Source organism: Bradysia coprophila, unplaced genomic scaffold (genome assembly GCF_014529535.1).
Source record: "Bradysia coprophila strain Holo2 unplaced genomic scaffold, BU_Bcop_v1 contig_193, whole genome shotgun sequence".
Classification (NCBI taxonomy): Eukaryota; Metazoa; Arthropoda; class Insecta; order Diptera; family Sciaridae; genus Bradysia; species Bradysia coprophila.
The window spans coordinates 829,468-854,917 of record NW_023503456.1 but is presented as its reverse complement, the minus strand read 5'-3'; the positions used below and the strand labels follow the sequence as shown (position 1 = coordinate 854,917).

Genomic DNA, 25,450 nt, shown 5'->3' with positions numbered 1-25,450 from the left:
TTTCGTTTTGGGCCCTTGTGTCTAAATCTTAACCATCTGACATACTAGAATATCAGAATTGGTGTCAAAATAAAAGATGGGTACACAGTTCGTGAAAAATGCATGCAAAATCGACCGTTGCAAAATGCTTGCAAAATATGACATAAAATGTATGAGCCAAATGTCAAATATTTTGCAAGCACAGTGTAAACATCAGGTTTACACCGAGCTTGCAAAATATTTGACAGATAACTCATACACTTTATGTCATATTTCGCATTGGTCCATTTTTCATGTATTTTTCACGATCTGTGAAACAAAAATGTTTTAAAGTCTGACGTGCCTCTTGTTAAAAATTTTAAAATTCACTCGTCGTTTAGCTCCAATACCTTCATTTCGACACGAATTTCGATGTGTGACGGCTGATATACACACTAGCTAGGGTCTTCTAGCTTCTATTCTGGGCCAATAGGCCGTTTGTCTATTCTGCAGTACTTCCGTTCCTAAAATAAATTGTGCCAAAAAATTCGAAATAATTCTAAAGTTTTCGTAAAGTTCGTGTAAATTCTGGAAATTAAGCATTTTTGTTCGAAATAATAATTTTACCCGAATTTAAACCGAGCCAGAACCAAGCAATAAAATATATATCCAATTTTCCCAACAAAATGTAAACATTGCCCCGACCCTATCCGACGCTATTTAAAGAGAAGACAGCCCACAAAATTTATGATTATCCGTTGTATTTACGTTTACATTGTGGGTATTATGCCACACGAAAGTTCGCTTTATCCATTCCTACAAAATTCTATTGTGAACCATGTTACATTACAGACGCTACAATCGGTTAAGTTCGAATCGCTTTTTTTATTTTGAATTCTAATTTCGGCTGGACACCAACCATCGAACAATTATTAGATCATTTTTTAGACAATGTACATTAATTTATTTTGCAGAAAAAATTAATTTAATTCAAGTTAAATTAAGAAAGCATTATTGAAATTGCGAATATTGGTATCGAGATGGTATGGTATGGTATGGTATAATTAATTTAATTTAAACGCTACACCATACGGTGTTGATGTGTACAATCAACTCGATAACAAAACAAAATTCTCTCAAAATGGTACATCGGTATACACCATTTCGATTTTAGAGAGTGGTATTGCCATTACCACGTTACATTTTGTCGATTGGTGTATAGAATTCACCCCTACAAAAGATAAATTGAAAAACCATCGAAAAACGGTGCTTTCGTTAAGATTTATTGGAAGATTCCGTTGCATAAAAATATGTATTCTTTGTAGCAGCCAATTAAAACGGAGAGTCAGCGATTGGTATTTTTTATACGAAGCGTTCTGATTGATGTATAATACATCCGAAACAAGTGCGACATGATCGAACCTATCTTTATCTGCCGATTCACATTCAAGTGAAAAATCGGTTTTGATCAACTTTTCGAAAGTCCAGCCCTTGTCCGCGTGATGTTTACATGGAAAAATTGCGTTTGGGGCTATCGAAAGAATCTTTCCATTTTCCTCCTACGAACGGCACATTTTTATCTATTTACATAATTGTGTAAAATGTTCGGATTCTCCTCTGACGCCCTTAACAACACGCATGGAAAGTCAAAACGCGTTCATCAACAAATAGAAATTAACTTTCGGAAAAGTGCAACAAGTGCAGGATTTTATGTGTGTACCTTGTCTACTTACTTCCTATTTGCTGACTATAAATACTTCAATCAAGCTTGTAAATATGAAATATGTGCAGTGATGCGACCGATATCCCATCGAGGAAAAATACACATACAACACACACTGCCCCACACTTCCCCTGTTTTTTTTTTCTTTCGTCCCCATCTCAATACACAGTAAATGTCGATGCATTCCGGTGAAATTACAGTATATGCTTTCCGTTCACCAAACCATTTTTCCCCGTCTCGTTTCGAAAATCAGTTCCCGTTATCATATAGCAGCGACGAGAAAACGGGGCACCGTTTCTGCTCAAAATGCGCGCGCAAAGAGGTGTTGTTTATATCCGTCACCAATGTTGCTATATCGTTTGCTCAACAATATTCAAAACCGTGCATGGGGTAACTGCCCTGGTACCAGGCAGATGAGATATTGCTTTCATTGTGGATGTATCGCAATTTTTTTTGTCGAATCAAATATTGAAACGCAATCACGTAAACGTAACATATAAAATCGTGCATGGGCGAAAGAGTCGACGTAGTCAATATAGTCGGAAGTAAATAGTGACATAGTTACCTTTCATGATTGATGCATGATTATAAATTGCAACTGCAAAGCCCTAAATCAACCAGACGTTAGTCAACAGTTGATAAGGTTGATTCGAACTTTATTGCCAAGTCAGATCAGTCGGTTGAGATTTTCCTTTTTTTCCTATTTGATAATATATTGTGACTAAAGTGGTGTTCCATTGCTCTCACTTCGATTTGTTTCTGAGTGCTATATATTGCCGTATATTGCGGTATTTTTTTCCACATTAATCGGCGAAACATGCAAACTTTAGGGTGTTAGAATTTATGGGGCAAGAAAAGATTTATCGGTGGTAAATTCAAACATTTCCCATTTTTATTTATATCTCGGTTCAATCAAGGATAAATATTATACGGCGCTAATTAGTCGGTTTTTACAATCATGGCACATGCGAATGTTTATGGTGTAAATGTTAATTGAAGACCGTTCGGTGATTGTGAAGTAAATCAATTTCGTAGACCAGTCGAGTGTGGGATCTGATGAGAGTGATGTATTCGAATGAAATTTAGTGTAAACGTGTTGGTTTAAATGTAAACGAAACGAAGAGGAAGAAAGAAGAAGAAAAATTTGAAAAGAAAATTTGATCCATAAAATCAGATATAAAAGTTGTACGGACTCGGGTTTTGAATAATTTGAAAAGAGGTTTATGGAAATCAGACTATAAGAACGATAGAAAAGCGAGCGAAAAAAAAAGAGCAAAAAAGTCGGGAAAAATCATATAAAAGAAGCAAACAGAAAGTCTGCCGTAATCCTACGCCAGATTATCTTTGTGCTAATAAATTGAAAAAGTAAAATTAATTTTTAAAACAAAAGTGCGTGCTAGTTCGCTATTAAAACGGACAAGAAGAAAAAAAAGTTTTTTTTTGTCAGTTTTTCTATCCGAACAAAACGAAACAGCGAAGTCATCAGTTATATATACACAGAGAGCGAGAGAGCCGAGCGAAAGGGATTTAAACTTTGTCATTGTAAGTTTATTTCAGATTTATTATGTTTAACAAGACGACCGCAAAAATGGAAAGTATAAAATAGAAAATTGTTTGTCTTTGATCACTGACTCAATGATGGGAATGGGTAAATGGGTTCCGCGCTTTATATTATGCGGTTGTTGTTCGTGCATATTACGAAGCAAATAAATTGCTTTTTCAAGCATATCATTGCCAGAAGAGCTTTTGTTTGACGCTGGAAAAGAATTTCAGTTCTCGATGCTACAAGATGATAATACAAGTTCTATATACCGAACCGAAAAGTCGTTAATTTGCAATTCTGTGACGGAAGTCAACTCTTAGTTTGGCCGATTTTAAATGTCGTATTGATCACGACGAAGAGAAGCGCGGGAAAAATATTGTCGCACCGAAAACAGTGAGAAAAACGCTTTCTCACACCTAAAACAATGCGAATAAAGTGTTCTCGCTGTTTACTATGAAATGTGTGAATCTACAAATACACACGGAAGAGTAGCGAAAATTCACTTCATTGTAGCACTTAGAATTTTAATAGAATTTTTGCAGCGTTTAAATACTATTTGAACATTTATCCCAAATTATTCATCACATTCCATCAATTCTATAGAAATGAAGATAGCTGCTGCACGAAACGAATCCACGCGTTTGGTGTGGTAGAAAGTGCTGCATAAAAAAGCGGTCGAATCCAATATTTAGTATCAGAATTGACACTCAAACGTTGTCTTTGAAGAATAAGCGCCATATGTTGCTAGGTTTTATTGAATTTTATCGATTTTATCGGCATACTCATTTGTGTAAAATGTTGAGTGAAATTTGTTTCTAGATATTTTACACAAATGAGTGTGCCAATCGATAAAACTCCATAAATGGTGCAAACCTAACCAAATCTGGCTCTTCTTTTAAAAAAGCAACGTTTGAATGTCAATTCCAATACAAAAATTTGAAATATCGAATTCGACAGCTATTTTATGCAGCGCTTTCCATCAAAACCACTAAACGAGTGGATTGTGACGCAGCACTTAAATTCTCCTGAAACTTGGGTTCCGGATTTTTTTTCTTTTTTTGTTGATCCGTTGAAAACTTGCATTATTACATGCTTTGATATCTACCACAGTTGTCGGTATTTTGGTATGTATTGTCAACCTTGGCCTCGACTCGGGTTTTTGACAGTCATAATGTGTGAGAAAATGAATGCCTTGATAGATAAATAACTATTTGATCTGTTCTATAAATTCCGTTAGCCGAAATGTTTTCTTGTTTTTTTTGGTCGGGTTTTTCTTTTGTTGAGAAACATAAATATGGATTTTTTTTATGGCCAAGACAATTATTTATCGCATAAAATGAATGGAACCAATTCAATTTTCGTAAACTGTTTTTTTCTTCTCCCTTCATATCTCTTGTCTCTACTTTGGTTTCGTATAAATATGAAATTATAATATTCAAATAGACCCCAAACGCGTTACCCGTATACACATTGCCAGTTCCATATAATATCTCTTTCGCATAAATTTATTCAGCTTGCTGGTAAATCTTTGAACCTTTGTTTTATTTCAACAATTTTTTTTTTTATTTGTGTCGGGTCGAACTTCGTTGCTTTTTTTTGCGTGTTTCTCTCCATCATTTATAACATTCTGTTTGGCTTGTCATAGAAGAAATGGGATTATCCTTTTTTTATGTTTATACCGTCAAGCCGAACATCCATAGTGATACATGGGAAGGAACAAAAAAGGCTTAGGCTTTTCAGAAACATTCGACTTTGTTTTTAAGATATCTGATTTTCTACAATGGACATTCTGCAACTTCATTAACATAATCTCAGAACTCATCTGGATGGTAACGCTTACACTAGTCTCAGTCAAAGGTAGATGTAGAAGTAGATCACGCTGTGCAGTTACGCTATGTAAACTAACAAAAGTTATTTCCAACACCTTCATTGAAATTTCATTTTTATTTATAATTCGCTAGAGATGCACATGTATAAAATGGTATAGTGGCCTTAGAGCATACATACAATTACCACTGTCGCCATAGTCTGAACCTAAGTTTTTCTAAACGCTTAAAAATCCGATAACATCAAAATGACAACCACTTCAAAGTAATCCCACGATTCACCTTTCGCCTTCAAATGATAATAACTCATTCTATCGAAATCTCTTATGGATACCCTTACGAAATATCTATATAAGACGTACTCTCTCGAAATGTACTTCAATTACTTTGACAACTAACATCTTTGAACCAACCAAGTGCATTCACTAATTGATCTGAAAATTTGTTGTATACAGACCAAAATTAAAGGCAAATGAACAAATGCCTTGCACCGCACTGGGTATGCTTAGTAAAATTTAACGATGCCAATAATTTGCGGATGTTTCATCATGGTTACATTTGATCTGCACATTCAATTTAACTGTTGCGCTGTTGTAAGTTAAAGCCAAATACTCTCTGAATACGTATCAACATTCCAATAATTTATTAGCATGACAACTAATGACTGCAGCTAATGAACATGGCAATGCAATTACGTCATGCCTTTCAATAACAAATTTTACATTGAATTTTACATTGACACTTTGACGATGTAAGCTAGAGAGCTTAGTTTCCTCTTACCAAAAAAGTAGTCCGTGTGAGAGACAAAATTGTTTTTAGCCCCGTACGAAATACAAAGGGGCTTATAGGATTACGATGCCGTGTGTAATTGATGGAATTCGAAGCAGACGGTAAGGGCAAAGTGTTTGCCTATGTTCATAGATGACGAATCTGCAATAAAAATTTTGTCTGTCCGTCTGTCCGTCTGTCCGTCTGTCCGTCTGTCCGTCTGTCACGTCGATATCTTGAGTAAATCAAATCCGATTTCAAAAATTTTTTTTTTCCCTGAAAGATAGTCGAAATAGTGAGGCTAAGTTCGAAGATGGGCATATTCGGGTCGGCCCTTCGTGAGTTACGGCCACCTAAGTGATTTAAGGTCTTTTGGTGATATTTATGGCAAAATAAACGATGGAAATGTAAATGACACGGCAAATGATAGGTATTGTCAATACCAATCCAGGAAAAAAAAGTTTTTTAAAATCGGGTAAGTGGGCCGTGAGTTAGGGCCTTAGAAGTGAAATGCTACGAGGGCCCTATGTGTATTTTACATAGAACTCGAGTAAATTTCATTCGTTTTTCGTAATTTTTGTTTGATTTGGAAGGTAATCGAATGCCGAATAGAATGTTGTTGAAAAAAAATTAAATTTGGGTCCTTGGCCTAAGGCCGCTACTAGGGCCCTATGTGTATTTCACATATAACTCGAGTATATTTCATCCGTTTTTCGTAATTTTTGTTTCATTTGGAAGGTAATCAAAGGCCGAATAGAATGTTGTTGAAAAAAAATTAAATTTGGGTCCTTGGACTAAGGCCACTACTAGGGCCCTATGTGTATTTTACTAATAACTCGAGCAAATTTCATCCGTTTTTCGTAATTTTTGTTTTATTTGGGAGGTAATCAAAGGCCGAATAGAATGTAGTTGAAAAAAAAAAATTTGGGTCCTCGGACTGAGGCCGATACTAGGGCCCTATGTGTATTTTACATATAACTCGAGCAAATTTCATTCGTTTTTCGTAATTTTTGTTTCATTTGGAAGGTAATCAAAGGCCGAATAGAATATTGTTGAAAAAAAATTAAATTTAGGTCCTTGGACTAAGGCCACTACTAGGGCCCTATGTGTATTTTACATATAACTCGAGCAAATTTCATCCGTTTTTCGTAATTTTTGTTTCATTTGGAAGGTAATCAAAGGCCGAATAGAATGTAGTTGAAAAAAAAATTAAATTTGGGGCCTCGGACTGAGGCCGATACTAGGCCCTTCAAAAAAATAAAATTTTAGGGCGATTTGAAATTTTTGTTTCATTTGAAAGGAACGTCGTACGGGGCTTCGTAATTGCGCTATGCGCAATTTGTAAGATGTACATATTACATAATACTTTTACTTTAACTACATTAACCGGCGCAATAGGCTTACGATCAAAGTAGGGTGACAGACGCACTAGGGTCACGAACGCAATAGATATACGGGTTTGTACGGGGCTCAGTCGCAGCAAACGCTCCGACTGTTCTGATGGCTCGTTTTTTTCAATTTTTTCTTTGTTTATTTGACACGTTGCTCTCTCACGGAGTACTTTTTGTTGAGTGGAATGGACACTTAACTTTTAGTGCAACAAAATATTCTAGTGGCAGAACTCACGTTTTTCGTCCTAGGTAATGAATATGCCATATTGTGGGCAGCGATATTTTTTGTAAAAATATTTTCTTGAATTTTCCATAATTTTTGACTACCTTTCTTGGCATGTAAATAAAAATAATTTGCTAAAGACTGGCGTGTATGAAGGTGTATTCTAAGTCTTTTCCCAAATTACGCCATCATCACCCTTACATTGTATCGATCAATAATATTAGCCGTATTCTTACATGTCTATTTCAAGCAACCATGACCCTGATAATAGAAAACTTCCATCGTACAATACAGCAAAGAATGATTTTGGTTTTGAAAGCGAGAATTCGCTTAATCATTATTGAACGGAACAATGCGATTAATGAAAGTTAATTATCGTTCACACACACACAAACACACACCTCTTTCCGAAAATTCTTGGCACATTTAACAATAAATGGCGAATGGTTTTGGTTTGATAGTTCGGCACTGATATTCGAACAATGAAATTAACTTAATACTTCCATCGATGTAAAATCATACAGTGACTAACAATCTAAAACCAGCCAATCTTAGAAATTTTAGTTTCTCGATAATTTTCATAATTTCCCAGTGTGAGCAAGACAACCAATAAACAAACAGCTGACATTTGACTCGTTCACGAACTAATAATTCGTTACCCAAAGTGAAGATTTTGACATATTTTATATGAAAGAAGTGTCAAAATCCTCACCAGTGAAATTTAACGAAGAGTTTCTGAACGAGCTCCAGCCTACCGAAATCGGGCGTGTTTTCTAGTGGAACTTTTTATAGGTACCTAGAAAGGACCTCGACCCTAGAAGCCAAAACCACTCTCAAAAAAATTCTTCGAAGCTTTTATGGCTGGTGAAAGGTGATCGAAAGCCGAAAATTTGCACTTTTCTTACCAACATTCCTCCAGGTACACGAGCCGTACAGGGTCGTGTGGGGTGTCATTTGAAAGGTAATCACATGTACTATTGAGCCGAATAGAGACTCATTGGTTTTAAAATTAATTCGCACTGAAATATGTGCAGTTGAAGTTTTCAACCGAAGACTTACACTGTTCTTACTGAAATTTCTCTAGTTACACGAGCCGTACATGGTGGTGTGGGGTATCATTTGAAAGGTAATTTCATGTGCTTTTGGGCCATAATAGAGTCTTATGGGGTTTGGATGCATATGCGATGAAATATGGGCACTTAAACATTTCAACTTCTCATATTTCATCGTAGATGCTTTCAAACCCCCATAAGCCTTATTTGGCCCAAAAGCACATAAAATTACCTTTCAAATGATATCCCACACCACCATGTACGGCTCGTGTAACTGGAGAAATATTGGTAAGAAAAGTGCAAGTTTTCGGTTTTTGATCACCTTTCACCAGTCACAAAAGCTTCGAAGAATTTTTTTGAAAGTGGTTTTGGGTTCTAGGGTCGAAGTCCTTTCTAGGCACATAGAAAAAAGTCCACTGGACAATGCAAAAGAATCCCTCTGAATGAACGAAACATTGAACGAAGCTTAAGTGACGTTACGTCTGAAAGTACCATATCTTGAAGATGATCTATTCTCGATTTGCTGCAACTGCATCACAATCAATTACATGTTTCAATTTATCGCATTTTCAACTGGTTCAACTCAGTTCACCGTGTCTACCCGAAAATTTTGCTTGGCAAATAAATTTCAGATAAAAGCAAAGACACAAAATGCGAAACATTAATTTTCGTTGTGTATATGTTATGTCTGGAACGTTATAAACAGAAAATAGAATCAACATCTAACAAAAAGCTTTCATCCATTCACGTCGAGTACATTCACTCTGAATATATATAGCTGGAATGACGCCACAGTACAGCATTAATCTATGGCGATAATATTTAAAACTTAAACAAAGCGTTAATGGAAACAACGTGTGCATGCAGAGTTGAAATTGATATGCACCTTTTCTAAGTATTTTGCTAATTAAACCAGATGAAAAGAAACTACTGGAGACTGGGTTCGTGTACAGTGCGGTATGGAGTTAAATCGTTAGGTTTGGTCTTCAGAGTTGATCAATTCCCATAAATGAAAAATGTATCGAAGGGTGTTGAAAACAACCACACTGGTTTATGGCGTAGTTCGATAAAAGCGAATAAAAAGGTCAACACTGCAACTGACCGAAACGTCAAGTCATTTCCCGGAAACCATAAAAAAGGCGTCAGAATCATTCAGCAGAAACACGTGCAGGCATAATTAGTCAGGAAACAATTTTTTTTCTATTTTTATTCGATCCTACTGTTTTGCTGCATGTCTTGAAAATGTACCGTTATTTTTAGAGAATGATGTGAAGAATGGTCCAATATATTTTATTTAATAAAAAAATCGTTAAGTTTCCGAGTACTCATTCAAAGTATTTTTATTATTTACATGCCAAGAGATGGTAGTCAGGCTAAGCCATCATTCCAACTTCGAGTTCTGCTGTAGAACAATTTTTTAGCTAGAATGAGGATGTCTACAGATTAAAAATTATATTACACGTAATATTCACAAAAATGCCTCGGGGAGGCAGCGGGGTGGCAGCTATGTTGACACTTCATGTTCATGTGAATTATGATCCGAAACTTCAGAAAAAAATTTCTGAAAATAGGCCCTGAATAGGCACTACTTCGTTCGGGAAAGCGCGACGGTTCTTACAAATTTGGGCTAATTTTGATTCTTTTCGCACGATAAGGCGGAAGCTGATGGCGAAAAGACTTTAAAATAGCGTGACTTTTGTAAAGAGTCATTTTGCAAAAAATTCGACCAGCTTTTATGAAATTTAAAACCAAAAGGGTCTCCGATCCACGGTATGGTTGAACAAAGCTTAAATAGAGTCGCGACATCACCTCTGATTTTTAGACCCGTACGAAGTACTGGGGTCTTATAGGTTTACGCATACGTTCGTCTATTTTAGCTTTATTAGATAGGTATTGACCGTACCAATCAGGGAAAAAAAATTTATGAAATAATGTTCTCCGGAGCGTGAGCTAGGTCTCTTGGAGTGAGCTCTTATCTGGCTACTCGGCCGTACAGTGAACGTGGAGTGTTTTGTCAATATCTCGAGTAAATTTTGACTGAATTTCATGATTTTTTTTTTGTTTGAAAGGTATTAACAAATGTAAAGCGTCGGTACTATTTTCGGTTTCCTAACAAAATGGCTGCCGGCGGCCATATTGGATTTTATTAAAAGTGATATAAAGTGGGGAAAATGATGCTTAGAGAGTTTCTGTTAACATGGAAATAATGTGTTAAGTGTGAGGGGTTTCAGGGATTCCATATATGGACATCTATATATACCTGTATACAGCTATATTGAGCTATATACAGGCATATAGAGCTATATAATAGCAAATTCATCTGTGAAATGTTTATTTACAGTGAAATATAGGTAAATATAGCGGTATATAGCTGTTTAAATAGGAATTTATGAAATTTGACTTCGTACGGGGCTGTCTATATTGCCTCCGGCAATTTAATTGTATATGATAACAAGGCAAAGAAAGATAATGTAAGTGATTTTAAAGGGAGAATAGTTTTTCAGCAGAGAAGAAAATGAAGTAAGAGAAATGAAGAGTTTCACAGTAAAGTCTTTTGATACAAATAGGTGTTTCGTACGGGTCGGCGTTAGCTATGTTTTATATTCTTATTGAGGGACTCGAGTACTATAAGCAACCACATGCCGGACCGACGAGTCAATTTGAATACAGATTGTTATCGCAACGGATAGAGGGACTTGTTCTAAGCAAATTCGTATTGAAATGGCTCCCCTCGACAACTTGACCACGTTGCTACAGCCAGCTAAAGTCGAAAATTCGACATCTTTGAACGGTGATATGTCCAAGACGAAGAAAGTTTGAAACTCTTTGAATGGCGATATTGGTAGAGAATTCCATGCGCTATTAAACGACGAGAATGGATTTTACAAGTTTTGTCTAAATTGTAAAATATTTGAAAATTTTTATTTTCATTATCCTCGGCGAAACTAGGACTCATCTGCAATACACAGGTTGACCCTGTCTGCAACAAAACAATAATGCCTGACCAGCCTGCAGTCTAAGCTTTACAATGATACCACACTCGCCATGCCAGCCTCACAACAAGTATCTGTTACGACATTTTGTTTGCAGCAAGGTCACTCTACGACGAAATTTTCAATTTATCATCTATCTTCAAGTGCCCGTTCCTTTGGAATGAGTGGAGTTGTAATGCATTCTTCATAAATAAGTAGTATAAGATACTTGCAGCAATTCTTACTTAATCAAGTGTATCTGGAGTCGGAGGATCTTTATGAGTTATATCTCTTTCGAAAGCTTTCTCTAGACTCAGTAATTTGTCAAAGAATCTTTTTCTTCAAACACTTTCACGTTAGGTGTGGACCTCTGAGAGCATAGTCCAACGAATCCATCCAAACCAAAACAGCTATATTCGGAGACCCCTTGACTTTCAATTGGTCGACGTTTTCGCAAAGTGTCTCTTAAAGTAGTGTTGCTGTGTCAAAGGCATATGATCCGGGTAAAATTTAATCATACATTAATGCCTTTCTAAACAGCTTCAGAAGTAATCGGTTCCCAAAGCTCAAGGCCAAACATCACGGTTCCGTTGCTGGTTCTGTTGATGAAATTTTCCTTCATTATACGTTCACCATTTTGATAACGTCTTAAAGATTCGCTCGGATTTTTTTTTAATAATTTTTTTTTTTTGTGTTGAAGACCTAAACCACCTCAACGACAGACAACGTAATTTATTTTCATTTAAGCGAATTTTTTTTAGTATGCCTTACGGTGCTAAGAAACTGAAATAATTTGAAACACAGACGCTCCATACAAAAATAAATAAATTGTATACAACAAGAACCGCTTTACATACACTGCCGGTGGCTACACTTGTGCATATATGGAGTGGATGGGACATGTCCTATCATTTCAGCACAACATTATATATGAGTAACAGATGACGAAAACTATTTACGAAATCTGTTCACATAAAGAGGCAGAATATCAAAACGGAAAGAAAACAAAAGAAAATGAAGAAAACAGGTAAACATTGGGCTTATTTTCTTAATTGAGGATAATCTCCTGAATGACCGATCAATTACGTTGCTGAGCTCAGTTACTCCCGTCGCATATTGAGACAATTATTAATTTTTTGTATTTTTTGACATTTTCATCGTTGAATTGGTATATCATCAGTACGAGTATCCTGTGGCTGTGCGAGTCCTTAGACAAAGGATAAAGTCAATGCCTTCGCAATTGGTCCACATAAAATTCATAAAATGCGTTCCGTTCAGCTTCTATCAATTTTAATATATATTCTCTCTCAACACGTCCTACCATCAAAAATTTATATTTTCCATTTTCTTGGCGAAGAAAAAGATTATGGTTCAGATTCTCTTCATGTCGTGTGTGAGGGGGAAACTACGCGAGCAAATACTGGCACAGGTGCTATTTGCTATTGGTACCAATAGATACCAATAACCATGAATAACCGCCAATAGACGCCAATACTTACCAATAGAACGTCAATACATGCTTGTAGTCATCAGTATGGACTGGTTTATCGGAATTGACGTCCTATTTCCTTATATTGGTATATTGGCGTCTATTGGTGTATATTGGTTGCTATTGACGCCAATAGCTACCAAGAGAATATCTACAAATAGACGCAAATAGCTAGCAATACTACCGTAATTTGCATAAGAAACTTAGTGAAAAATTTAAACAAAGGAATTCTATTGTTTAAAATTTTCACTAAGTTTCTTATGCAAATTACGGCAAAATAGACGCCAACAGACTACCAAGAGACGTCAATACCTACTAAGAAACGTAAATAGCTACGAAGAAACGTCAATAGCTACGAAGAAACGTCAATAACTACGAAGAAACGTCAATAGCTACGAATAAACGTCAATAGCTACGAAGAAACGTCAATAGCTACGAAGAAACGTCAATAGCTACGAAGAAACGTCAATAGCTACGAAGAAACTTCAATAGCTACGAAGAAACGTCAATAACTACGAACAAACGTCAATAGCTACGAAGAAACGTCAATAGCTACGAAGAAACGTCAATAGCTACGAAGAAACGTCAATAGCTACGAAGAAACGTCAATAACTACGAAGAAACGTCAATAGCTACGAAGAAACTTCAATAACTACGAAGAAACGTCAATAACTACGAAGAAACTTCAATAGCTACGAAGAAACGTCAATAACTACGAAGAAACGTCAATAGCTACGAAGAAACGTCAATAGCTACGAAGAAACGTCAATAGCTACGAAGAAACGTCAATAGCTACGAAGAAACTTCAATAGCTACGAAGAAACGTCAATAACTACGAAGAAACGTCAATAGCTACGAAGAAACGTCAATAGCTACGAAGAAACGTCAATAGCTACGAAGAAACGTCAATAGCTACGAAGGAACGTCAATAGCTACGAAGAAACGTCAATAGCTACGAAGAAACTTCAATAGCTACGAAGAAACGTCAATAACTACGAAGAAACGTCAATAGCTACGAAGAAACTTCAATAGCTACGAAGAAACTTCAATAGCTACGAAGAAACGTCAATAACTACGAAGAAACGTCAATAGCTACGAAGAAACGTCAATAGCTACGAAGAAACGTCAATAGCTACGAAGAAACGTCAATAACTACGAAGAAACGTCAATAGCTACGAAGAAACGTCAATAGCTACGAAGAAACGTCAATAGCTACGAAGAAACGTCAATAACTACGAAGAAACGTCAATAGCTACGAAGAAACGTCAATAGCTACGAAGAAACGTCAATGTCAACAAATAGACGCCAATTGCTACCAATAGACGTCAATAGCAACCAATAGACGCCAATAGCTACCAAAAATCGTCAAAAGCTATCAATGGACTCCAATAGCTATCAATAGACACCAATAGCTGTCAAGATAGGTCGAAGAAACTAATAGACGCGAATAGCTACCAACAGATGTCACCAAGAAACGTCAATAGCAACCAATAGACAACAATAAACACCAATAGCTACCAGCAGACGCCAAAAGCTACCAATTGACGACAAATGGAAGTAAGTGGGAGAAGATTTGCTAGCGTAGTTTCCCCCTTGGTCGTGTGTATGTGTGTTAAAGTTGCTGGTGCGCATTTGAATATGTACAGCGATCAAAACTGAATATAATAAATTCCACAACACTATCCCATTCTTCTCCGCAGAAAAGCGTTTCCATCATATTTCCCTGCTGTATAGCACACAGCATAACATATAACATATATCGTACTCGTGTAAGAAACTCCGAAACAACGGCTTTATCGTTTCTGTGTACAATAAAAATGGATCATAAGTTGCTTGTAGATATATTAAGCTTTGTTAAAGCCTACACTCCGGATTGTTGTGTTTTAATATTCAAGGCATGTTAGAATCATAACCTTAGGCCCCACCAGACAAACATAACACACAACTTCCTGATAAGACTGTAAAATTGTTTTCTGAAATCTGTTTAATTTAAATGTTTAATAATAGGATTTAGATCGTGTGCTACACATTTGTATACATATTGTTCTGGGTGTATGGATGAGATGTAGACGTAGTACGTACAAATATCCACCAACACATTGTGTACACGACTTTGCTAAACGCACATAACAAACTCTCACATCACATATTCTGTTTTGGAATTCGACAATCATATTTACAATTTATTTGTTGGAGCAGAAGTTTCTTTTCACAGAACCGTTTTGTTGTTCCATAACTTTCGATCGTAAGTGTTACACTCGCGCGTGAGTGATTACCCTAATTATTTTCGACTATATTGTCTATACCGGCTCTAGGGTTGTGAGTACAAAACGGATAGACGGCAACGAAGTCATTCGTTTTGAACACAAAGGGAGGGATTCTTTTGAAAAACAGCTGACCGAAATCGGACGCACTTTCCAGTGGAATTTTTTCCAGTGTGTGCCCAGGAAGGTATTCGACCCTAGAAACCAAAACCGCTTTAAAAACATAGCTAACACCGACCCGTACGAAACACCTATTCGTATCAAAAGCCTTTAATGTGGAACTCTTCACTTCTCTTATTTCATTTTCTTCTCTGCTGAAAAGCTATTCGCGCTTTAAAATCACTTGCATTATCCACTCTTTGCCTTGATATCATCAACAAATAAATTGCCGGAGGCAATATAGAAAGCCCCGTACGAAGTCAACTTTCATTAATTCCTATTTAAACAGCTATATACCGCTATATTTACCTATATTTCACTATAAATAAACATATTATATAGCTCTACATGCCTGTATATTGCTCAATATAGCTGTATATAGGTATATATAGATGTCCATATATGGAATCCCTGAAACCCCTCACACTTAACACATTATTTCCATGTTAACAGAAACTCTCTAAGCATCATTTTTCCCACTTTATATCACTTTTACTAAAATCCAATATGGCCGCCGGTAGCCATTTTGTTAGGAGACCAGAAATAGTACCGGCGCTTGGTTAATACCTTTCAAACAAAAAAAAATCATGAAATTCGGTCAAAATTTACTCGATATATTAACAAAATACTCCACGTTCACTGTACGGCCGAAAAGCCAGATAAGAGCTCACTTCAAGAGACCCAGCTCACGCTCATAATTTCATAAACTTTTTTTCCCTGATTGGTACGGTCAATACCTATCTAATAAAGCTAAAACAGACGAAATATGTCCAAATTTGCCCTGTGCCTGGTTCACATCAAGGGGTCTAACTCACGAGTCGGTCATCCGATTTCCATAAACTTTTTTTTTGTCGATCGGTATTGTAAATACCTTTTATTTGATGTGTCATTTACGAGTATAGCGTTTGAATGTCCGGAGATATCTTCGAAAAACCGTAAAGCACTTATTGGGCCCCAGCTCGGGAGGGGTCGATCCGAAATCGCCCATCTTCGAACTTAGCCTGTCTTTTGACATTACCAAACGGGAAAAATAGAATTTTCAAAATCGGATGCATTTTACTCAAGTAAGAGAACGGACAGACGGACGGACAGACAGACATTTGTTTTCGCTGATTTACATCTATGGACAACCACAATAGGTTTCCCCTTACTCAGGGAGTCCAATTCGACGTGTTACAAACGTATGCGTAAACCTACAAGACCCCACTACAAATTCCTCGAAGCTTGTGTGGCTGGTGTGCGAGGTACTGAAAAACCGAAAATTCACACTTCTTACGGAAATTTCTCCAAGTACACGAGCCGTGCAAGGTCGCGTGGGGTGTCATTAGAAAGGTAATTTAAATTTTATGTTGTTTCAGGACAAGTAGGGTATAATGGGGGCTTGGAAGCATCTACGATGAAATTAATATGAGCACTTAATTATTTCAACTTTTCATATTTCATCGAAGATGCTTCCGAATCCCTCATATGTTCCCTGAAACAACATAAAATTACTTTTCTAATGACACCTCATAAAACCATGCACGTTTCGTATAACTCGAGAAATTTGTGTAAGGAAAGGGTACGTTTTCAGTCTTTTTCGGTTGATAGCTTCAACTGACACTGGGGATGAATTTTAAACCCAATAAGACGCTATTAGTCCTGAAAGTACATGCAATTACCTTTCTGATGACATCCCACACGACTCTGTACGGCTCGCGTAACTGGAGATATTTCTACAAGAAAAGTGCATGTTTCACAAGTTTCGAGGAATGTTTTTGAAAGTGGTTTTGGCTTCTAGGGTCGAATACCTTTCTGGGCACATGTTAAAATATTCCACTGGAAAATGCGTCCGATTTCGGTCGTCTGTTTTTCAAAAGAATCATTCAAGATGTTATATCCCGGTCGATTTTAGTGAAGATTTTTATAATTTGTTTAAAGTTTGCTTTGATGTTTTCTCCTTACTAAAGCCAAACTTCTATAGTCTCATCGGATAACGGTGCGGTTTGAAAGTTCGCTACCATTCAGCGATAGTTCTACAACTGTATTTTCAACATTGAATTTCTCTGAAGCAATTCGTTTTTGAATTGTTCAATGACTGCTATATAAGACTACCTGATTCTTAGGATTTTTGTGTGGTACGTAAAACTAACTGGGGAAAATTTACTTTTCTTGCAACCACCTCGGTTGAATGAAGTTTGATTAACATCAAGTCGCAGCTTTGAACACAAAATTTCGATGCATCGGAACCCAACGTACTCAGGCTACGAAAGTGAGTGTCTTCTTCACTGCTTCTAGAAGAGAGTGATGCTTCCGTTTACAAAATGTCAAAACATAAAACGAAAATAAAGTTTTAAGTATACGGTTTCCACTCAACCAAAAGTACTACGTGATAGTGCCGTGAGAGAACGAGCTGTCAAATAAACAAAGCAAAAATTGAAAAAATTCGGTCTCTCTCTCTCTCTCACGAAGTACTTTTTTGATAACTGGAAATGAAGCATTAGCATTGAAGTCGAGATGTCGTCGTTCTGATTGGCCATTTAAACAAAAGCGAAATTTCTTTCTTCTACCAATGTCGATAAGTGAATTCTGTAAGATGATCTGTTAAGTAATAATACTTTGAGTTTCATTTTATTTAATTGTCTACAGGCGATATCGTTTTAGCGCTGAACTTTTTTTTTCCCACCCACTAACTGCATCACTGTATCAAAAATTAAAGCTTCTCTCGTTTTCCCAACAATTTAACAACATTTTCCAATTACATTAGAAATTGTATTAAATTCACTTTTTTTTCTCTGCTGTTGTTGATGCTGCTGCTACTTTTTTGTTTGCCTTCACAATACTACATTTTTTGTCCCTCCGAGCAGAATAATGTGTGTGTACTATGTACATTTTATATGAGAAAAGTTTATTTTCTTTTCATACTTCTTTTTTCGTCCCTTCTTTCTTTCTTGCTGCTACACACTTCTCACAGTATATGTACATCCGTTCGCCCATAATATGCTTATGTCTAGCGTTGAAAGTTGGGAATATTACATTGAATAAAATGTATATAATAAAATAAACACATCCAATGCTTTCTTTCGTATACGTATGGATGGGGGCATTATTATAAAATGAATGGAAAACTCGGATGTGTACGTACACATATTCGGTGTATTATTATACACAAATACGACGTATATTGTTCCGTATGACGGTACAAATATGGCACACAAAAAAACGGGAAGAAAATTTGTTTACAAGAAAGTAAAATTGAGAATATTTACAATTTATTTATGTAGACGGGGCGCAAAGACAAAGATTCAAAAGAATGCGTGTAGCATATTATCATTCATTATCATCATCATCACACAAAAGCGGCAAAGTCTCAACATAATATAATGTAAACCGACTGATGAGAATGTATATATAGATGGAAGAGAGACAGTAAAAGCATATTTGTACATTTACATAATGTATGTCGGTCGTGTGTTAGGCGAATATAATGTTGGAACGTGGTTAAATTTGTGAAAACAAAAGATAAATTAAAATTCAACATCCCCTGGAGCCCCTAACGAATCATACGCGAATAATATGGGATTCGGTATGGGTGGGTGAGTGGGATTTTTTTTTACAGTAAGTTCTCGTATCTAAGGTATATAGATGTTCGGTGTCTTGAACACCGTGTCGCTCCGGTAGACAAAATGTAATTTATGTTGCACAAGAGATAGGAAAAGGATAATTTTTTTGCTGCTGCCGCGAACAGCAACAAAAAAACAATGATGTGGAAAAGTAATTGTCGGAAAAATGTCGAAAGAAAATGTTTCCTGGTACAATATTGCGTTTTTGCTGAAGTTTTGTATATTTGATACTTGGGTGGGTCGGGTCACTTGACTGATTTTTTTTTTGATTGACGGTTTTTGGCCAAGGCCGCTTTAAAAAAAAAAAAAATTCCTCGACGCTTCTGTTGTGGCTTATGGGAGGTGATGAAAAACCGAAAACCAACATGAATGAATGAATGAATCGCAATTTTATTGTCTACTATGCTCTAGCCGACATACATAATAAAGCACAAATATAAAGAAAAATAAGTAAAAATATCACAAAACTGGAAGACCTTTGTCAACAACCGGAAGCAAAAATTCAAAAAACCAAACAGCAAGTAAAATTACAAGCACAATAAGCAATTGATAAGTCAATAAGTAGACCTCAATTAAATAACAAAAAGAACTAAAAAATACAACAGAATCTCAAGGTTTCAAGCGCGAATTGTCAAAAAGAAAAGGTCAAAGTTAGATTTAGCCGCCTCGCTGGGTCCTCCCAATATGTATATCCGCCATGAAGTCGACGCATTCAGATCAGCAGGCGGCAAAGGTATTGAATATCGAGTCGTCGAGCTCCAGAACCTCCCGTCGGAAGCTGTTTGATGGTAAAGTGGGGTCGACGTGGGCTGCTGCCAGGTTGAAAAGTCGACATGCAAAATTGAACGGCGAGTAGCTTGAGTAAGCGCGTCTATGGACACCGAGGCGAATCAGTGAAGGATTCCGTAAAGATCGTGAGCCATCGAACAAAGTTATTCTATCCCGAAGCACTTGTGAATTCACTTTACCAGTCAATACATCATGAATGAAAAAAACTGATGCATTAGCTCGACGTCGTGCCAAAGATTGAAGATTTAATTCGGCGCATCTGTCAGCATACGGGCGTAAACGAAAACTTTCTTCATTAGGGTCAACTTGGCCGTTGTGCTTGGCGTATAGTACGAACTGACGTTGTACACTTTCTAGCATTTGAATGTGGGTGTCGTGGTGAGGTAGCCAAACTGGACAGGCAAATTCGAGGTGGGAACGGACGACCGAGTTGTATAGCATTTTGACCGTATCGACGTTAAAGCGGCCATAGCATTGACGTTTGATGAATGATAATATTGACTGTCCTTTCTTTGATGCCAGCTCGTAATGAACGTTGATTATATTTGGGATATTTGGGCATATTTGGGACTGAAATTTCTCCAGGTACACGAAACGTTCAAGGTCGTGCGGTTTGTCATTAGAAAGGTAATTTCACGTACTTTCAGGACAAACAGGGACTTATGAGGAAGCATCTACGATGAAATATGTGTGGATTAACACTTCAAATTCTCGTAGTACATCATAGATATTTCTAAGTCCCCAAAAGGTCCTGAAAGTGCGTGAAACTATCTATCTAATGACACCCAAGACGTGTAACCGGAGAGATTTCAGTCCAAAATATGCTTGTTTTCGGTTTTGGATCACCTTACATGAGCTGCAGAAGCGTCGAGAATTTTTTTAAAAGCGGTTTTGGCTTCTAGGGTCGAATACCTTTCTGGGCACAGATAGAAAAGTCAAATGCGTCCGATTCCGGTAGGCGGTTTCATTATATTTTTGACTTTTAATAATTATGGTGAAGGATTCATTTACTCTGGTTGGCCCCACATACATCTACTTATTGTCTTTACATTTATATTCCTAGGGGCAAATAAACATTGAAAATCACTTTAGAAGAAGAAAATCCTCGTTGAAAATCCCCCAAAGAAAAATCCTCCGAATCCTCTAGAATCTTCGAGTCACCTTCTGGAGTTCCACCGGGAAGTTCACTTGGTCCACTGGCCTTCACCGCAGGGCCTATTTTAAGGAAATTAAATTTCCAAAAATTATTAAATTTTTCCCTCACTTTTCGTCATTTTATCTAAAAGATTGCATTGTAAATGTTGTTTTTACTGCCTTTTCACTTGTTTTTCATGTCTTTGAGCTTAACTGATTACTTAGGAATGAGATCTAACAGAAAACAAAATTTAGAAATTTTAAGAATTTTTGTGGTATTTGTGAAATTTCGGAAATTTTTGGAAATTAAATTCCCTAAAATAGGCCCTGCTTCACCGTATTCATCGATGACATTGTCAATGTCGTCAAACATGTGAAAACATTGCTATTTGCTGATGATGTCAAATTGGCGGCAATTATACAAGACATCAACGATTCAAGAAAATTACAAAGAGACATTGACAACGTAAGAAAATGGTGTGACGAAAATCGGTTGTATTTCAATCCAGAGAAATGTTACGTACTCAGCATCTATCGGGACAATGCTTCATTCATCGAGACAGAATATACAATGGGTGATCAATTAGCGACCTTGGATATTGGATGAACAGATGGTTTCATCCAGGACTTCACATCGAGCTGACAACTAGAAAATGTCGTCAAATTGTTGGTTGCATCAAGCATTATTCCAATGGTAATTTCACGAAGGAGACGCAACAAATTCTGTACAAGGCTTATGTTAGATCCAGATTGGAGTTTGCATCAACAATATGGAATCCATCATCGGACGTATACAAGGACGACATCGAATCTATACAAAAACAGTTTGTTATTTACTTACTGGATAGTCGACGGAATGCAAATTCTTACAGATTGGCACCGATGCAAACAAGCTGGTCTGCAAAGTTTAGAATTGAGGAGGAAAGTCGCTGATTCGATGATGGCGTATGATATTTTCAAAGGTGATGTTTTGGACAGTTTGATTTCGTCGAAGTTTGTTCGCAATGACAGTGAGTATGACTTCCGTAGTTCGACCTTAAAATTGTTGAAGGAACCGCGGTACAACTCTAACTATTTGTACGAACAGCCCGTGGCGCGATTAGTTAGGCTCGTTAATGAATTTAAAAATGTCGTGCAAAGCAGTGGTGTTCAGAAGGAAAATTGTGGAAGAACTTAAAATGACTGACTAACTGTGATGCTAAATGTGATGTAGTTGTTTAGTAAGTTTAAGAGTGTTTTACAGATTGACGTTAGTATGTAAGTTGTAATAGTATATTACTTCCGAGGTTCCAAGTTGTGTATTTGGTAAGTGAGGTGTTACAGCCCGACCCGAAGGGGAGGGCTGTATTCCCCACTTGTCAAATACACAACTTGGAACCTCGTAAGTACAATGCTTTACGTGATTAGGCAATGTAAATGAAAATGAAACATGACGTAACACGTAAAATTTTGTAATTTGAAAATGTAAATTTATTCAGCCAGTTTTTGGCGGTGAAATAAAAATCTATCTATCTATCTGAAAATCCTCCAAAGAAAAATCCTCCGAATCCTCCTTGAAAAGCTCTCGAGTCCTAGACAATCCCTCGGTTCTCAGAACTCGCTGCCAGTGTCGAAGGCAGAAAAGAAAGCCTTTTTAGACAACGAGGTGCAGAGGGAGATTTTCTTCCTTTAATAGCTCCTACTCTAATGTGATCTAATGTGATTCATCTACGAACTCAACCTCGAGTAGTTAATCCTTTATCGACTCAAGCAGAGGGAACGAGCGTAACGAATGTTTGTTTGCAGTTAACTTTAAAAAAAAGTCTTAGCCAACTTATCGTTGCGGCTATTTTAAGTGATCGTCTGTCGTACGACCCTGACCTTTAGTGAAAGGAATTATAAAGTAAAGATGACAAACTATATGCTAGCTGGCTGGCTGGATAATTGAAGCATAACATTATCTTTACCGTTTTTCATAGAATTTTCTTTTTAATTAAATTTTTGCAGCATCTGTTCCGTCATTTTAATTATTCTATAAATATGAAATTGTAAAGAGTGCGCCAGCTTCCCAGTGTGTTCCTCATGTTCATCCAAACAATTGTTCAAATTAAATTCATTTATGATTCACACACCGGCTAAGTTCAAATGATTCCGAGAATGACTTACAGTGCATGTACAAATGAACAATTAACGGCAAAACTATCCAATCTAAAATGCTGTGTAATGCTGAACAATTTCTAAAGAATACAAAAAAAAAATGGCTCGTCCCAGCAAAAACAAAACAAAAAACTTTTACGCGAATTGTAATTGCAAATTTGTATGCTCACAAAAAGCCATTGCACATTTTGCACTTTAAATGAAAAAGCTACCGCACATTTTGGCGAGAAAGAAAAAAATTATTTTGTATCCCCAAAGGTGTTCATGCAATAGCGTGTTGGCTTCTTGTAAAAAGTTGTTTAGCATTTACCATTTTGTTCATACGAACATTTAGAGCCATTTATAAATATGAATGAAGTGGCATACAAGCCTTGGAAACACACAAAACGGAAGCAACCATTAACGGCACCATGTACACAATTGAATTTTTATTGAGCAATTAAGCCATCATTGTAAACTAATTAATTGGTTTTTATGCTTACGGTTTACACAACAGTGGACATCATACCACAAGGTGTATTTAAAGCATACCTGTCCCGTTCCCATCTTCACGTAATAACTCAAAAACTGTCCGGAAAGTTTATATGCGGACGGGTCAGAGAAATTAATGTTTCATGAAGATTTGTGGAGAAAATGACAAAGTTTCAGATAAACAGGTGAGGTATTACCTACTACATGAGAAAATTGTCACCGGTTATGGGGTAAATTTATTGTCGGTTTTGTTAGGGCACAGTCGATCTTAGATATGAGCATTACACACATGCCCTGTTACAGTATCACGAGAGTGTGATAAATTTGAAAATGTGTTAAACAACCATTGAGTTAACTGGTCGCTTTATTTGAACTGTTCTGAGCTGGGTGGCAATCTCTTCAAAATAATTCTAAAATAATCCCAACGGTTATTTACCTACCAATTCCATGTCTTGTGACATCATTTGTGAAAAGCTCGATGACTGTGGCGTCTATATGACCAGCCAATTTTATCTTTTCCTAATCTGCTACTTCTTTAGTGTTGCTAGTGGCGCTCAGTGTTTGATGTCGAATCTATTACTTCGTTAGTTGAACTGAGCCGTTTAGTAGAACATGGATCAGAGTCAATCGAGTTGTTTGCGTCGTCACTCTCAACCACAGACTACTATAGTTGCACAATGTCGGATCTCAATTACTGCAATAGTTGGTAGTTTAGCTGTTGCAACATTGCAACATTTAATCATTGATTCAAGACAAATGAAGCTTCAGTCGAATCACCACAGCCATACTTTGGGTCATGCAAATCGTTCAGTTTAACAGTTGAAACGGAAAAACCATACATTGGGTCATGCTGAGAATTTCATGGAATATTTGTTCGAACTACCAACCCCCGATCTACAACTTATATATTGGTTAAAGTATTTCAACGAAAACTTTTCCAAAACTTACATTTTGTTCCCATATTAGTCAACCCTTTTTCCATGTACACTCACACAATATCCTCTATACTTTACCGTTGACATTAGATAGAATTACCAGCAATATGGAAACCCATTTCCATCATTTAGCTTCAGGACCCAATTGAACTGATTTTACTTACTTAAATACGAACCCATTTTCATACATGAATAAGACTTATCGGTAGAAACAAAAGTTTCCAAAAAGCAAACAGAGCAAACATAAATATTCACATTTCGAATTTGAATTTTAGAAATCCGAAGATATTTTGTTATTAGCCGTTTACGGGGGATGTCAATGCAATTTATGCATGAATTTGCTTCAGCTGGTCCAGTCATTACGTGTGACTGGTACCCAGTTAAACAAGTATAATCACTTTTGCTTGTTCGTTCATGAGTGGAACAGCTAAAAAATTGGACTGGAGTCGGATGGGAATTAACATAAACGGAAAATATAACAGCTAAATGAAGAATCGGGCACAGTCGGACCGATTGTCGGTCTCAAAATGAACTTGTCGAAGACATAAATCATGACAAACATTGATGATGACAGTCGTAGACGTAGAAGAAGAAGAAAAAGAAGAAAAAGAAGAGAAAGAAGAGAAAGGAGAAAAAGAAGAAAAAGAAGAAGAAGAGGAAGAAGGACCAGCTGAAGCCAATTCATGCACAAATTGCACTGTCATCCCCTTTATATACGAAATGTATTTATACGGCCAAAGTTTTCGAAGGCGCTCTGGTAACACAAAGAGCTGTGTGCTGTGACTATTCATCGAGACGTTTCACAAATATATATTTAAAGCAAAAAATAAACATTTACCATGTATATGTCTCTACACTACACATCGTATGTATATCCAACAAGAAAATAAAACAATTTTACTGAACAATGAGCCAACATATATCTCATCTTTAAATTAACAATGTCAAGGATGTAATAGCAATTGTTATCGTTTCATACACATCTCATAAGCACAGAAATTGTATAGATACACAG

The 25,450-nt window shown here is 36.6% G+C and overlaps 1 protein-coding gene across 2 annotated transcripts in view; it reads left to right on the top strand.

Moving 5' to 3' along the window:
- Positions 1 to 2,095: 2,095 nt before the first annotated feature.
- LOC119075151 (zwei Ig domain protein zig-8-like) overlaps positions 2,096 to 25,450 on the top strand; it is a 183,528-nt gene continuing 160,173 nt past the window's right edge. For both annotated transcript variants that reach the window (XM_037181546.1, XM_037181545.1), the window contains exon 1: positions 2,096 to 3,223. The gene's annotated coding sequence lies outside the window, so the exon portion shown is untranslated. The remainder of the gene's footprint in view (positions 3,224 to 25,450) is intronic.